The 16,064-nt window shown below is 40.8% G+C and overlaps 1 long non-coding RNA gene across 1 annotated transcript in view; it reads left to right on the top strand.

Annotated features, from left to right (window-relative positions):
- The window catches only part of LOC146312264 (uncharacterized), a 249,466-nt gene that overhangs the window by 228,213 nt on the left and 5,189 nt on the right, over window positions 1-16,064 (top strand). The gene's annotated exons all lie outside the window — the stretch shown is intronic.

The following is a 16,064-nucleotide window of genomic DNA, read 5'->3' as shown; positions in this document are numbered from 1 at the left end:
CTGTAAAAACATCTTAGTGGAATTCCAGCTTCTTCAGCCTCTGTCAGACCCCCAACCCCAAGTATCACATCGGCCCTCATTACGGTCCATTCCTAACTGCGATAATGATGATGTTTGGGTATGTGTGCATGCGCTGTCAGGTGTATGAGCCACGTGAGGGGTGCCAGGAGCTGTGGGTTAGCCCTTGCATGGCTCTGGTGGATCTGCAGCAGCCATACGCCCTCGTCTTGTGTGTGGACAGGACAGGCCGCAGCAGCTGGGAATGCACATTGACCTCAATGGGAGGAGCCAAGGTCAGAAAAAGTGAGGTCAAAAGAAAAGATCAGACATGCTGCAGTGTGTCCAGAGGTCGGTGTCGAGAGGTAAATCAGGCCTGACCCTAAAACCAAACATGGAAAATGATTAATGCTACTGATTTTGTGGCTGGAGTACAGCAAAACATGAAAGAGAAGAAAAACAACTAAATATACACGTTTCATTGATTCAAGTTTAATAAACTTAAGATCTCAAGTATTTATTTTCAGAAAACTTCAGGACTTATAAACGTGAGTTGGTCTAAGTTGTCTTTTGACTTGAAATGATCAGTTGAATGAATGCACTGTACAGAGTTCAGTCAACTCATTATATTAAGTTTATAAAGAAACACGGTCAGAATCATTGTGGACTTCCCAGCATGCCTTGTTTGATTGTAAGAGGAAATCAAATCATTGATCCACAGTTGTTGGTTCAACGTAATATCTTAAGTACAACTGAATTAATATCAAGTTTGTTTTACAACTGTTTTTTTCAAATTCAGCCAATTTAATATTTTAAGGCAGCTAACACTAACCTTTTTAAATTAATAATACATTTTTACAGTGCAGAGATGCTTTTTTTCTGGTGAAACCGGTTAGTTACCTCATATTTAATATGTATTTGAAAATATTTTATTTGTAATTAAAAATAATTGTGCCAGAGCTTCTCCAAGAACTCGTTTTGTCTCGAGTTCTTCATCTGGAATCATGTGGAATGTCCTTTTAGCTGAAATTCTTTCTATTTTGAAAATGCTTTCATTTGGAGGACCGATTGTAAAGTAATCTCCATAACAAAAATAATTTAAGAGCCTAGCTTGAGAGCTGAACTGTCAAGAATTTGCAATATCCAAACATATTTAGCTCTAGTAAACACTTGTCACTATTTCTGCTTTTTCTGCCTCTAATCCTCCGCGCAAGTGCTGCCAGCTCTCCCGCTCTGGGTCTGTGTGTAACACAAGCCGCTGTGGTGAACTCTCGGTTGTTTAACACAGTTTTTTTCCACGCAGCAGCGTTCGGGGCGACCACCCAAGGCCTCTGACCACGCTGCACGTTGCTCCCAACCAGAGTGGGAAGTGGAGGAAGACCTTCGGTGTGTTGCCGCCTCCCGTTTACCCAGCGCAGGCGTCATGTGCCCACATAGTTGATGCTGGCAACTGAGGACAGCAGGGCACAGCTGCGCTCGGGGCTGGATTTCACCCTCCTCACGTTGGAAAACCTCTTCACACTCTCCCCTGGACAGCTGCAGATGACCAACCGTAGGCACATCAGCGGTGATGTCTGTGTACACTCAGTATGGTGAAGTAATATGAAGGGATCGTCCTGACTTAGTGAGCAGGAGCCACACCTCTGCCGGTTCCACGGACTCTCCCGCCTGTTTAACTGGATGTATGGTCTCCAACAGAAACAAACATTTCCAGATGTGTAAACCCTCTGCACAGAGACATGCATAAGTATTCAGCAACAAACACTATGTCACGCAGCTCTTCTAGTATTCAGCATTGCATTATTTATGCTCTGTGCTCATTTTCATTTATCTCTTGTCCAAACACATTTGAAACAACAGTTTGGATTGGACCAGATTAATGATCAGATGTAGATGTAGTTTATCAAAACGTACGTAGACAGATGTTGGTTGTCAGTATCGTAATGCAGCAGAGTTTGAAACCCACACACACGTTGACCAAAGTGCCTTTACAGAGAGGTTTAAACTTACAATTAAATAGTTAGAATGTAGTGCTTAAATGTTTAAACTAGACAACAGATAAACCAGAGCCCAAGCACCCAAACACAACTTGCAACCAAAGGTGCATCTCAGGGCAAACAGGAGCAAAAGGCCGTCACTAAACAAGGCTTGAAAGACTGAATTGATAGGTAAATGTGAAAATATTAAAGGTCATATTGCACAGAAACAAATGATACAATATTTTGTGTAATGAAAAAGATGAGTCTTGAAATGGAGCTTAAAAATTCTAGCAGACGGTGAAAATCTGATACTGTCGAGAGGCAGCAACTGAAAATGAGAGCACAGAATAGAGAGCAGTGATGAGGTGTCTCTAGGTGGAGTTAATCTCCAGTCCGCTGTAACCAGAGTGTGCAAGTTACCAATGTTGACATGAGAGCGTGGAGCTGGCGGATGACCTTGGCCTATTTTGGCCTGTCTGATCAGCAGCAAATAGTCGCAGCCTACCTGGCCACAAAGTTTCTCATATTGCAACTAAACAGCACACTAAAATATGTCTCTGAAAACATTTTATGCAAGAAAAAGGCAATGCAGTAACAGAATATTGATCCATATTTGATCAACCCTTCCTCTTTTGACAGTTTAATCTGAGTTTTGGGACACCACCTGGTCATCTTGTATCACAGCCAAATAGTACACTAAAACACGTTTCTACAAACATTTTAGGGGATAAATATGCAATGCAGTAATAAAATCTTGATCATATTTGATCAGCACTGTCTAGTTTTTTAGTTTGATCAATGCTTTCCAAATCATCTTAATGGAAATGGCAACAACAAAGTTGTTAAAGCACATTTCACAACACAAACACGGCCTGAAGTAAAACGAGATAAAATGATAATTCTGCTTGCTTGTTCACTGTGTGTGCTGCCATATTGCTACAGCATCGTGTGTTTGTGTTAGCAACTTGTTTCCAACTTGAAATTCCAACCTGAATGACTACTTTTCCATGTTGTTTTGTTTTTCCCAAGTTCTAAATACAATGGATTGCAGCATGCAGGTAGAACAGAAGGGGCATATAAAGTATTGTCAGTTTGTGTTATGCTTTACAAATTAATACAACTGTAATAAATTGCATTGTACATTTCACTGGTAGTCCGATTTTGTAGTGAAGTCTGGCTTTCATGAAAAACCACAGAGCCTGCATACATGCACAGGGCAACAAGGAAAGAAAACTGCTCTGTAATAAAGTTTCTTGGCTGGTGAGCACACAGACTTCTTTGGTACGTTCTGTCTGTACGGCATCCATTAGGTGCAAGAATGTAAATGACAGAGAGCTCTTTAGAATATGTTTCGTTTGTTTGTGGCAGGCGCACTGTTGCGATTACGATTCCCATACCACAGATGCATAGACACACACACTCCATTGTGCCCACAATTACAGTCCCTCGCCCACCATTGACTGCTCACCAGCAGACAGTGTAGCCGAGCGGTCTGAGAGCTCAGCTATCCCAACGTGAACCGGATCTATGCACAAAAACGTGATGGTAATCATAGCAGCAGCACAGGAAATAAATCTCATTGTCTTTTCTCTTGTCCTTAGAAGGTCTGCAGACGGGGTGACTGTTGCATAAGTGTTTGCCTGTATGAGGGAGGTGCTGCTGCTGTACTGTTTATTTGGTGTAGTTTATTAGCCCTGACTCGCTGCTATCCTGGCATCCTGTCCAGCGTAGCGGCCCAGTGCCCCCTGTCTGCTGAGGCAAACAAAGAGCTGCTATGTGTCACATGCACAGTTTAACGGTCTCACCCATCCAAAGCCCTCACCACGCTTCTATCTGCCAGTGCTGAGCAGAGAAAATGATGAGCCCACCCGACTCGCTCCCACCTTGCAAATTGGTATCATACCACCATCCTACTGTGGCTGTTATTGTGTTAGTCTGCAGAATCTACTGACTGGAAATCGGTGGGGATGCCTGTGGATGCAGAGTCATTCCAATGTGTGTGCACGGTCGTCGCAGTTCAATGAAGCAGCTTTGATGTGACGTAGACTTTACTCCTCCCTGCCATCCCCCCTGTCTGCAGACGAGAATCCTGTGGGAGTGACTGCTATGAGCTTTAGGGGTGGGAAGAGGCTATAAGAGCTTTTTGGAAAATGCCCTCTGATGAGGGAGGAGAGTAGAGGGCATCCGCCTGGCTTGAGAGGGGTGATGAACTTGAGTTGCACCAACAAGGATTCATTTTGAGACCTGATTAAATCATGATTCAACTTGAGTTGTACCAAATATCTCTACTAAATATCTCTTAAATCTTATTAGTTTTGTTGTTACTGTAAACCCAGATCAAATTTATTTCTGTTGCACCAACACTTTAAACATCAGTTTAAAAGATGATCCAGAATTAACTTTAAACTTATTAAGGAGCTTTAACTTTTGAAATGGCTGTCTTTCTTTAGTTGATTTGAGCAAATTAATCAATTTCCTCAAATAAAGTTAAAGTACAGACTCAACCCAATTGAGTTTTATGAAGTGTCTTTTCTTTCTTTCACTCCAGTTGATCCGTTAAAACAGTTGTTGCCTATTATTTGACCATATTGCTCCTTTAAATCAGCCGACAAGTTCTTCTCAAAGGACAAGAAATTAGAGCCTCTCTGCCAAACCATCATAAGTAGGCTAACCAGCCTAACTGTTTAGCTAGCTAGCAAACAATATACCATTTTGTTACTGGTTTAGTTAGTTAGCAATGTAAAGTGTTGTTATTAAGTTGTTAGCTAGCTAACAATATCATGTTTGTTAACTGTTTAGCTAGCTAGCAAACAATATAACATTTTCTTAAGGAATACAGGGCAACTGAAATTCTTGTCTGGCTACCCATAGGTCCTGACAGATTTATTGTTATTAATTTATTTATTTTAATGTGTATAAGTAAGCATCTCAACATTGATTCAACTCTATTTAATTTAGGTTTACATAAGTAAAGTTTTTAATTGTACAACAGAGTTCTGCTTCATTTTAAATCTGGATTTACTTCATTTTGCTCATTTTGTTTTTACTCTGACTGGAACTTATCTTTGATTAGATTAGTCTTTGTTGGTGCAAACCAGTTTAGAAAGAGAAAACAGGCTGAGGAAGGCCAAGGTGAAAATGCTGAGAGTATAAGAAGGGAAAATAAGACAAACAAGAACTGTGTGAGATCAGAGGGCTCAAGTCATTGTCAGCGCACTGTATCCTGTCAAAGGCATATGTGTGGTGCTCCATGTCGCCCCCTGTATTTCATATGTGGGAATGAATGGAACACTGTTTCCTTTGTCTGCTGCCCCCTTGTAGCTTTTGGACTATTTCAGACACTGCAGGTGATGTAGGCAGGCCATTTCTGGGCCAAAGGCTGCTGGATCACGCGTGAGACGTTGTGGCTGAGAGGAATGACAGGCTGCTTTTGTTGTCTTGGCACCAGATATATATAAGGAGGACTAACAGAGAGATGTCAGTAGGAAGTATGTCCACTAGGAGAAGAGAAAAGAGTAAGATGAATGGAGGAAGTGGGGAGAGGGGGGGAGGACACAGGAGGGGAGATGGCAAAAGATGTAAAGACAAACACAGAGGTTTGATTTGGGAGCTAACAGAGCTTGAGTTACCTGCTCTATCATTACAGCGGTAATGAGGAGCAGACAGGCCAGCGGCTCTCCTCTGACAGGGAAAACTACTCTCCTACAAAGGCAAACATTGTTTGAAAGTCCCAAGGAGGTGGACACATGACGGCAAGAAACTTTGATGCGTGCAATTAAAACGTCTCTGTGTCCTAATTGGAATGAGGTGATTTATTCGTACTTTGGAAATCAACATGAACACAAGCTCCCGTCCTGCTCCTGACTGTGATTAAGATAAAAGGCAGCGGTTCATGTTTTGCAGATTATAGCTGCTTTTAAAGGGCACATTATGCTGTATGAAGGAGGATGGATTCTTTTTTTTCCAAATTGGTTTAAGATTTTTAACATCCAAGTTAAAATGGAAGCAAACTGAGCATGACCTAATCTCATAATCTCTTTCAAGACAGTTATAGCAACATAATGAATAAAGATGCATTACTGTAAGTTCATGACATGCATGGCCTCTTTATTTTGGCCTCTCTGTTGCTGTTCAAACTTCGTTAAGAAGTAGGGGGAAAAAAAGCTCAAGGACGAGCTCCCAAATACATTACAGTGACATGTGAGCAGTAACACAAAGAGGATTTAGTTTCAAATGAAATGTTGTATAAAATATCAGAGAGTAAGAGTCAAACTAAACTCGCAAATAAAACCCATGAAGCTAACAGACTATCAGACATCAGTCCTCTCATAAATAAATAATAAGAATCAAAGATATAAAAGCAGTAAGATGGAGAAGGCATCTTCATCTCGGAGACGCCCACCAATTGCCTCATGAGCAGCACCTAAGGGAGGGGAGAGAAAAGAGGAGAAGAGGAGGAGAGCGCATAACGCTCTTAAAATCTAATTTCCTGACTCTAAAGCTTGCAAATTCCTCATCTGTGTGCATGACACAAAAAACAGGAAGTCACAGGGCGCCCCGACCTACGTTTTATATGCTCACATATTATACAGCATATGGCTATTACACTTTTTCCTCACACATGCAGAGTTATATATAAATATTAAGTTTCCTGAATTGCAGTGAGAGCTACAGTTCTGCTTTGGGCATTTAGCCAAAGCATAATTGGATCACTTCACATTTTCAGTGGTGTGTTACAGTTTGCCTTTAGGTTGTTGAAAGCATAAATTTTTAATAGAGCCTCTTAGACTGGGTTGCACCAACAAAGATTAATTTACTTTCAGATTAATTTAAGATTAGTTCTAATCAGTGTTTAGCAGAACTAGGTTTAAAATGCGTAAATTCATATTAAATTTTAGCAGAGCTCTTTTGCACTTTTTTAGTTTGATATAAACCAAAATCAAGTAGAATTTAATCAGTATGGAGATTTTTGCTTACCCAAATCCAAATGAAGTCATAAATCTGCATGCTGTCAGAATCTGCTAAGTATAAAAGAGAAAACCAGTAACCTTTGGCTTCACTGTTACTTTGCTTGTTTGCTAGCTAGCTAAAAGTTAGCCACCCTAGTTAGCTTATACTCATGATAGCTTTGCAGTGAAGCTCTAATTTCTCCTCATTTGAGGAAAAAGTTGTTGGCCAAGGTAATTAATTAATGTAGCAAATATGGACAAATAAAATAAGACTCAAAACCAGCACTGTAAGGAAACAAAGGGACTGGCTGGCAGCAACTGGCAGACTGTTAATGGATCAACTGGAGGGAAAAAGGAGACGCATCATAAAAGTCAACTGTGTTGGATCGGTCCCTTTCAGGAACTTGATTTTTTTCCATCTCAAACAGTCTTCTCAAGTGTAAGTTTCAAGTTAATATCGGATCAGATTTTAAAGTGGAGTTGTAAAGTTCTGGTGCAGCAGAAATATATTTAAACTGAACTAATAAGGTTTGAAGAGGTTTAAGTTAAAGTTTTCATTCTGTAAACTAGTTTTAAAGTTTGGCGTGGCATTTGAAGTTAAACCGTGATTTAATTGAATTTTAATTAATTCCTATTTGTGCAGCCCAACCTTACTTTTGATGGTTGTACCTTAACAAAAAGTATCAGCAGACATTTTATTGTAGACTTAAATGCAGAATATTAAAGTTCTGCCACTAGGGGTTTCTCTCACATTAAAACTACAACAAAAGGTGTAGTTTGATGAAGTTGTGAAGTAGCATGGGATCATGGGAGTTGTTTTCTTCATTCTTAAACAATTACCATAGCTGATGAAAATTAGGTTTAGTCAAGTTCACCAACTTCCTTCATCACTCTGTGACAACATCTGCACATGGAAGAGTTTAGCCTTCTTAAACCTATCCAAGAAGGGCTTTCTGGCAGAAAGCCTTGAAGGAGAACTTCTTCCACGATGTATCCCAAGTTTTCCCTAATGTATGTCTCTGAGTGTAACTATTGTTGGAAACATTTGGGATAATATGACTACATAGCTCAACAAAAATATAACATGTCTAATGTTTTTAAACGTTTTAATGAGGAAATGTTACATATTCTAACCTTAAACCTTCGTTGCAGACAGGCTGCTGCTCAGACAATGACAACTTCATGAAGTTCCACTTTGTGATGCCTGTTTTATGAGTGGTTTCAAATTATTAAGCCTCAGGCTGTTGTCATGCATTAGGGTCTGCTTTTTGATGAAGTGTTATAACACTAAAAATAAGTACAGTGGATGTTTTTATTTGAGACCGCGGACAGGCGAATGGAAAGGGCGGATTGCGGCCAAATCTGCACTAATGTGTGTGTTTGTGTTTGAAATAAGAGAGGGAGAGTGAACAAGGGAGAGGGAGAGGGAGGGCGGCTATTTTCTGGACATGCTAAAGAGGAAGGCGCTGCCCTTGTGACCTGACATATACTAATGTCAGTCAACATGGCAGACACACCCAGTGCCTTTAAATGTCAGCAAGTGACTGTTTCCACTAAACTCAACACCACAGCTGTTGTTTTGAATAGAATAACAGATTTCTGCAGACAATATGTAAGACCTAACATATTGTGCTTTAAAAAGCTGCAAAAATGCTGTTGAAGCTGGCTCTTTTACATCCAATGTTGATAGCTTTAGGAATGCTGCTGGCCTTTATTGGTGCCAGTTCTGGTAACACCCAAAGCATCTGAAGCATGCCAGGCTGGGTGGGCTCGCCATTTATAAATACACCCCTCTAAACATGTCCGAAATTCACTGTGTGGATTTCACAGCCGCGAGGCTAACCGCTCAAATACTATGGAGAGGAGGCCCGGGTGTATTTGCATCTATCATGCGCTTGTATGCGCATGTGTCAGGGCAACCAGTCAACAAGATATCAGACAGGTCACCGCTACAGTATGAGTTGTCATAATTTACGCTCCCTGCCTGTGTATTTACAGCCAGTGAAAAGCCCTCCTGGATCTATGCAGATATGCTTCACATGCAAACACATCATTCAGTGTGGGTGTGTTTATGCAGCCATAGGTCACATCTACGCCTTAGCTGGAACAACTCAATCAATTTAAAGGAAGGTTCCGATTTTTTCATGTCTGTTTTTACACAACACTTGCATGTCAAACCCTCCAGGATTTCACATGCTACTTTTTAGGATTGTTGTGACCAAAAATGCCTGATTGTACAGCAGCTTTTCAAAAGAAATTGTGATGCATGTTGCAATGTTTTTAGGTTTTTTTTTTTTTGCATTTGTAGGAGCCAGTCTTGTAAATACTTGTAAATGAAGAAGTGCATCTTCCACGAAGAAGCACAATCCTTTTGGAGATCAAACTTGGTCAAAAAAGCACTGATAAATGTCAACAATGACAAACCTTGTGTTTTTTAGTACCTGTGACAAAAATGCAAATAATAAAACACTGAGTTTGTTCATGGTGACATACATGCATGATGTTTGTGCAGGGGACTGCTATGATTGGTGGAACTCGTGGGAAGCTTTGATGATCAGTCAAATTTGCAGAAAAGTTGCAGTCACTGGAACAAGATTGGTTAAATTTGTGTTGACTGTTGCAATCGCAACATTGCAGCTTCCTAGAGGGACTGTCATATGAGCCTCGAAATAGTCCCTGCGGTCACCTCCTGTCCATACTGTCTGTAAAGTGAAACCACCGTAGTGCGACTGTGCTGTGAAACAGTATATTCAAAAATGCATCCTAAAGTTCAGCCTAGGCTAATATGATGCTTCTGCAGTCCAAGTCAGCCAGATCAACTGGGTTCCAGTGTTTTTAGTACAAAAATTCCCTTTTGGGGTGTCGCTCCATATTAGTGTTAGCTAAACTCTGTCACATGTGCATGGACAGGATTATCCCCCCTGTACAGACAGAATTAATAATTCCAGAAACTAGACTGTCACTTTTTCCGAAAGTTTGAACAAATCTGAACTAAGATAATTTGTTCAAATAAATTCAAACGCAATCCATATGAGGTAATCCTGAAAAACTTCTCCCAAGACGGTGCCAATGGACGGCGTATCCTTGTATAAAAATTTTACTATCTTATCAGCTACGGCCTTTTTATGAGCTTTTGGTAAGGGTCCTCCTAAGGATGAGTGTGGTGAAAAGTATGTGTAGGCAATCAGATGAGGTGACTGCACTCACTCCTGGTGCCTTCGCTGCCTCACTTGGATGGCAAGATAGGAAATGAGTCTTCCAGTTTGTTGCCATTGCACAGTAAGGCAGCTGCTTTACAAAGTAGGCAAACACCCTTATCTTTAAGATAAGATAAGATATATTTTATTGTCCCCAAGGGGAATTTTGGCTTGTGCAATAGTGCTATAAACAGCTGCAATCAACTAAAATACAATGCGTAGCCAACAAAACAGTGCAGTGACAGTAAAAGATACAGAAATACATGCATAGAACAATAAAAAAATATATGTATAATATTGCAAATGCTTTGTGAGGTAAAGGATATAAATACATAGACGTCATAAAAATGAGGAATGGAATCATAAAAACCATGAAACCATCATCTATAATTCATAGAGATATAAGATATGTAGATAAAAGGATTGAGATGGTTCTTTGTTGAGTAGTTGTATAGATGTTGGAAGGAACATGACATTACATTTGCTGGCTCTGTATTCTGTATAAAACCATAACACACCTTAATGTACAATATGTAAGCAGCCAGGAGTTTCTCTCACATTAAAACAATAACAAAAGACATAGTTTGATGATGTTGTGAAGTAGCATAGGAATATGGGAGTTGCTGTCTTTTAAACAACCACCATACATCTAAATCTAAATCTATCTGACCTGGCTTTATTCATGGACGATGCAATATTAAAGGCTTACTCATGTTGCCTTTAGTCACGTTCACTGACCTCCTTCCTCACTCCCAGACGAATCCCATGTTGTCCTTGAAGTTATCACAAATAGCAACTAGATAGCAACAGCTAGCATTGTGGGAGACAGTTGGCATACTGTTCAACTGAGTACACAACTTAACAAAATCAATTCCATTTGTTTAGGTCCTTTTTTAATCTTGCTTTTCATTTTTGTTTAGTCATTTAGCCTCTTTTCTGTACTATTACATTATGATATTTCTTGCCTTCTTTGTATTATTGCTGATATTGTATTGTTGTATCTATTTTCTTCTGTGCTGTGGCAGATAATTGCCCACCTGCCTCGGCCAGAAAGCACTTTGGCTCAACTCCTGTTGTTTTTAAATGTGTTATATAAATGAACTGATTTGACTTGACCAGCGCTCTTAGACATTTTAATGGGAAAATGTTATAACTTTAAAAGAAACAACAAAAGTTAAGGCTATGAAGGCCATTTCGCTTAACTGCATGCATACACATTAAACCCAAGGATGCTGCTCTCAGGGTAACATCTTTTAAGTGCTTATCGTCTTACTCTGTATTCTCTTCAGGCTGCCTCTGAGTGCTGAAAAGAGGTATTAATTAGGCTGCATTTAAATGCACAGAAAGGCAAGTTTTCCTGTCAAAAATTAAATAGATTTAAAAATATGAAAATACAGCAAAAGAACAGCAGTATGCTGTGTCTGACTCCATATGGTCAAGGGTGCACAATTAATGCTGTATTTAGTTCCAACCCCTGCAGTCCTCCAAAATAGCTGCTCTGTTTCCAAGACATCGTTGGCCTTTTGACCTTCTGCGGCACTGCTGGGAATGTGCAGAGGTGTAGATTTAAGACTTTTGAGTTTGTTTGAGCAGCAGCTCCTCTCTCAGGTTTGTTGAGTGCAATTCTAAAACCTGTTCGGCATGCGTTACTCATCTGTGACTTGTGATGATGTTGCCGTGTGAGTGCACATGTATCATGAGGTACTTTGCATCCGGTGATGTTTGTTGTGTGAAGCGCTGAGTGAAAAATGGGCTTGAGTATCTTGCTGTTTACTACAAAACTCACACACTCTTTACATATGACAGTTCGGTGATGAAGTGAGACATTTTTAGAAGCAAGGAAGGAAACAACATGACAGAAGGTGAACTTCTGCCATTAGTCTTACTGTAGCTGTTCATGCAAACCAAGGAGCTGGTTGGTTTGCCTCTTTTTCCTGGGATTATCCTTATAGTGTTTATAGAAAAAAAAACTAATTTTCAGTAATAGAAATTGTTTTCAGATGTCTTTGGTTTTTGGATGATACATGTAGTGGAGTGCCCATGTAAATAAACCCTTTACCTAAAGTGGAGGTGTGGGATTCCACTGTGTGTGGTCCTCGTGCAAACGTCTTTGCCACTCGCATGCTTGACAAAAAGGTTCCTGGAAATGAGAGGGATTGAGGTTGATGGTCACACTTTAAATCCCTCTGTGGTTTAAACAGCTTTTATATCAGAATTTTGTAAGAACCCTTTTAAGACAGGACCAATGACTGTGCTCCTTCCAGGCTTTCAGTCCACACATGCTTGTTAACCTTCCTGTTCTGCACCAACTTTCCAGTGTCCAGAAGTTTTTAACTGCTACTTTGCACTTAAAGACTGCCCTTTTTCCATTTCTGGTGATGCATGGCCGAGGAGGCCATCCGGAGGTTTGTGAATGGCCGGCTTAATGGTTCATTAATCTGTCAGTGGCTGTGACCGCTGTCAGTCAATATGGGGCCTGCTTGGTTTGCTAAGTAAATGTTAGGGATTCTGAATCGAGCCTGTAAACCTTTTCAAGTTTCTAATGCACAAAAATGCAGAGGGAAAAAGTACAAAAGAAGGCTAAGAAAAAGAATGAACTACCTTCCTATGTTGTTGTCAAGACCACCAAGACGGAGACCAAGTCATGACCAACACCAGGGTGTCTTGACACAGAGACAAGACAAAGACTTTTAGGGGTCAAGACCAAGGCCAAGACCAAGGCAGGGCGAATCCGAGTCAAGACAAGTCCTGCCACATCTCTAACTCTCACCCAAGTGAAGGAGTGGTATTGCGCCATGTAGTGTTTGTATCGGAGCCGACATTAGCTCATGGTGATGTGAAGTAACTGTATATACATTAGCTACATAGCTTTATGAGACCTCTCTTTTCATTGTTTATCACAAGCAAAACCTTACCCATCATGACACAACTTACTGACACTTAGCTAACCTTTCTTTATGCTTCCTTTCCAAGTGCTGATAAAAGTTATTTTGGTCCCAGGTGACGAGGAAGACATTGACAGTACATCTTGTCCATTTTGCAGAGAGACTTGGAGCTAAGCTACCTACATTTTGCTGTTCAAATTATCCGAGCCTGACAACGGGCAACCAAAATTTCTGACATGTCGGAAATTGATCCAAATGACCAATGGCCTTTCGGTAGCAGTTGATCAATCCTCACTCTTCCCTGTGCACTACACGACAAATGATGCCCGACAAAGGTGAAAATCAGTCCGACTCTAAAATGAGTCATACGTTTCAAAAATTGGGTTAGAAATGGACTCAAATTGTACATTGAATGTTCAGCTTTAAGTGGACAAATTTTATTACAGAGGATTTTCTAGAAATAAGAGTCCTCTTTGTCTTTTAGACCAAGACAAAACCGAGAAAATATGTGGTCAATTCTGAGACAAGACCTTGAAAAAGTAGTCTTGAGACCAGGACCAATCTCGAGTACTAAAACACTACTACCTTCCATATAATACTTCTTGACTCCTTGACCACATAATACTGCTTCTCTTGTTGTTTTGGTAGAGCAAAATTTAAACTCCAAAGCCATAATGCAGTGATAATGCATCACAGTAAATTCAGGCCTTGTCATCCACATACAGTATAATGACGGTCCACCCTTTACATGGAAAGACTTTTGGAGCAGTGATTCAGCACTGCATCCTACAGGAAATCCCTGTGAGTTGCAACGAGGGCCAAATTCTCAGGCAGAGATCCAGAACGCAGAGGCAGGTCACAGATGGGTGAGATTAACCAGTGAGACTCTGGAATTTCAATGTCTCTTTTTTACTGTCTCATACTTCAGTGTAACGACGGTGAAATGGAGATAGTGGCCTTTTAGGTTATTATCTTCGCAATTTGATTTAGTGTATACAGCACTTGACCCTTTGCCTGAATCTTTATTCTGGCGACAGTCTGTCTCGTGTATCACTTTCTGTCCTTGTAAAAAAGACTGAAGACCATTTAACTCTCATATCTAATTTGTGGTTTTGCAGAAAATGACCCACTTTTTAACAATTACTCTTTTTATTTGATAATGTTGTACCGGAACAACCTCTCTTCAGCAAAGTCAAATCCTGAAGGTTTTTGAAACTATGCTGTGTCTCTGCAGTCGTGAGCTGGCATTAATTAACAAACACTGGATGCAGCATAAGCAGTGGGTGGAGCAATGCCATCATGGAGGATATCAGGCTCTTCTGAGTCAACATGAGGCTTTGGGACTGTAGCCCCTCAAATCCTGGAGCTTCAGCCGAAACCGTAGGAACACCTCCTCAGGATACGTTCAACCACACACACATTCACATGCACATCTGGTAAAAAATAAACACTTGAGGGAAAAGGGAGGCGCAGATGATGGAGTAGTGAAGTATCCGTCCAGTCCATTTCCTCCGTTGTGAAATCCCTCTCGACCCCACCCCAGCTTTTTCATTCAGAGGGAGAGAATGTGCGGGGCACGCCTGTGTTTTCTGTAAATATGTTGGGTCTCCTCTCTGCCACCTCCTCCCAGGGCAAAGATGGAGCCAGTCATGTGCCTCCTCCCTCCTTTCCTCCCTCCCTCCATGCCTTCTCATGGGGAAGGAAGCTGACCCTCTCCACCCTGTGAGAGGTTAAATCCCAGAGGGGGGAAGCGAAGGGTGTCGGCCTGGTCGCTCTCCGACTGACAGCAGGAAACGCTAGGAGGAAACTGACAGGAATTGTACGTCTGTTTTTCAGTAGTAGCAGACAGGATGCGTAATGTCAGAGTGGTGATGCGAAGCTATGGCATGTCAGGGCTCTGTAACCTTACATTCTGCAAAAACATCCACTGTTTAATCACTTGATATCTCTGTAGTGGGTCTTCCCTGGCATTTAAGGGCATTTCACAGACTTATAGACTCTTGAAAAAATAACTCCAAAACAAAACACTTAAAACTAAGAGCATATCATTCAATCAAAGGCCAAGAAGCAATATTTCCTTTCTGGAATACCACCGCTGCTTGAACGTGGTAAACACAAAAGCCTTTATACTGTAATGTTTACTTAAACAGGGGATACAGCCAGGGCTTTATATCCAACATACCATGGCTCACCACATTACCAAGTGCCATTATTATAATCATATCCAGCACTACCCCATGCATTCCACAGCAGACCAGCATCCAAGGCCACTGTACAATATACAGCACTTCCTCTGTGCACTGCTATTGTTTGGATTCAGTCCAGGCAAAGAAAGTGTTTTCATCTAACATTTCCATCTGCTCTTCAATCAATGACATTAAAATGCAGACACAGGACATTTTATTCAGTAGTTTCCTCAAACTCATGCATCCTAACACATATTGCCTAATATTGTAGTGTTTTGTAGCTCCCACTTGTGCCACCAAAACAGCCCTCACCCGTCAAGGTATGGGCTCTGCAAGACCTCTGAAGGTGTCCTGAATGTGTCCTGTGGCATCTGGCACCAAATAAAAGTCACAACATGGGGGCCTCCATTAATCTGACTTGTTGTTCCAGCACATCCTACAGATGCTCGATCAGATTGAGATCAAGTGAACACCTTAGATTAGGTCTTACCTTAGCTCTTAGATTTATACTTGAACTTAGTCTTGTGTCCGGCGATCTATAAATCTCAACTTAAAATTGACGCCACCTGCCTAACAATCAGAGATTTCACCTTTTATAATGCAGCACAAATGAGGGTTTAGTCAAGAATAACCGTGGACCAAAGGATAAAGCGAACTTGAAGATCAGTAGATGAGATTGAAGCCAGTCCACACACATTATTCTGTAGACTCAACAGTGGATTGACCAACAAATAGCTTGGGAATGTCTCAAAACTATAAATGATCATTCCCATCACATTGTTCATAAAGCTAATGTATAGTTAGGGCATATGCATCCCAAACTGCCATACCCCTACATAACCAGTGGAAAAAACATGTATGCCAAGCCTTG

Source organism: Lutjanus erythropterus, chromosome 17 (assembly GCF_056507025.1).
Source record: "Lutjanus erythropterus isolate fLutEry1 chromosome 17, fLutEry1.hap2, whole genome shotgun sequence".
NCBI classification, from domain to species: domain Eukaryota; kingdom Metazoa; phylum Chordata; class Actinopteri; order Lutjaniformes; family Lutjanidae; genus Lutjanus; species Lutjanus erythropterus.
This window is presented reverse-complemented; position numbering and strand designations above follow the sequence as displayed.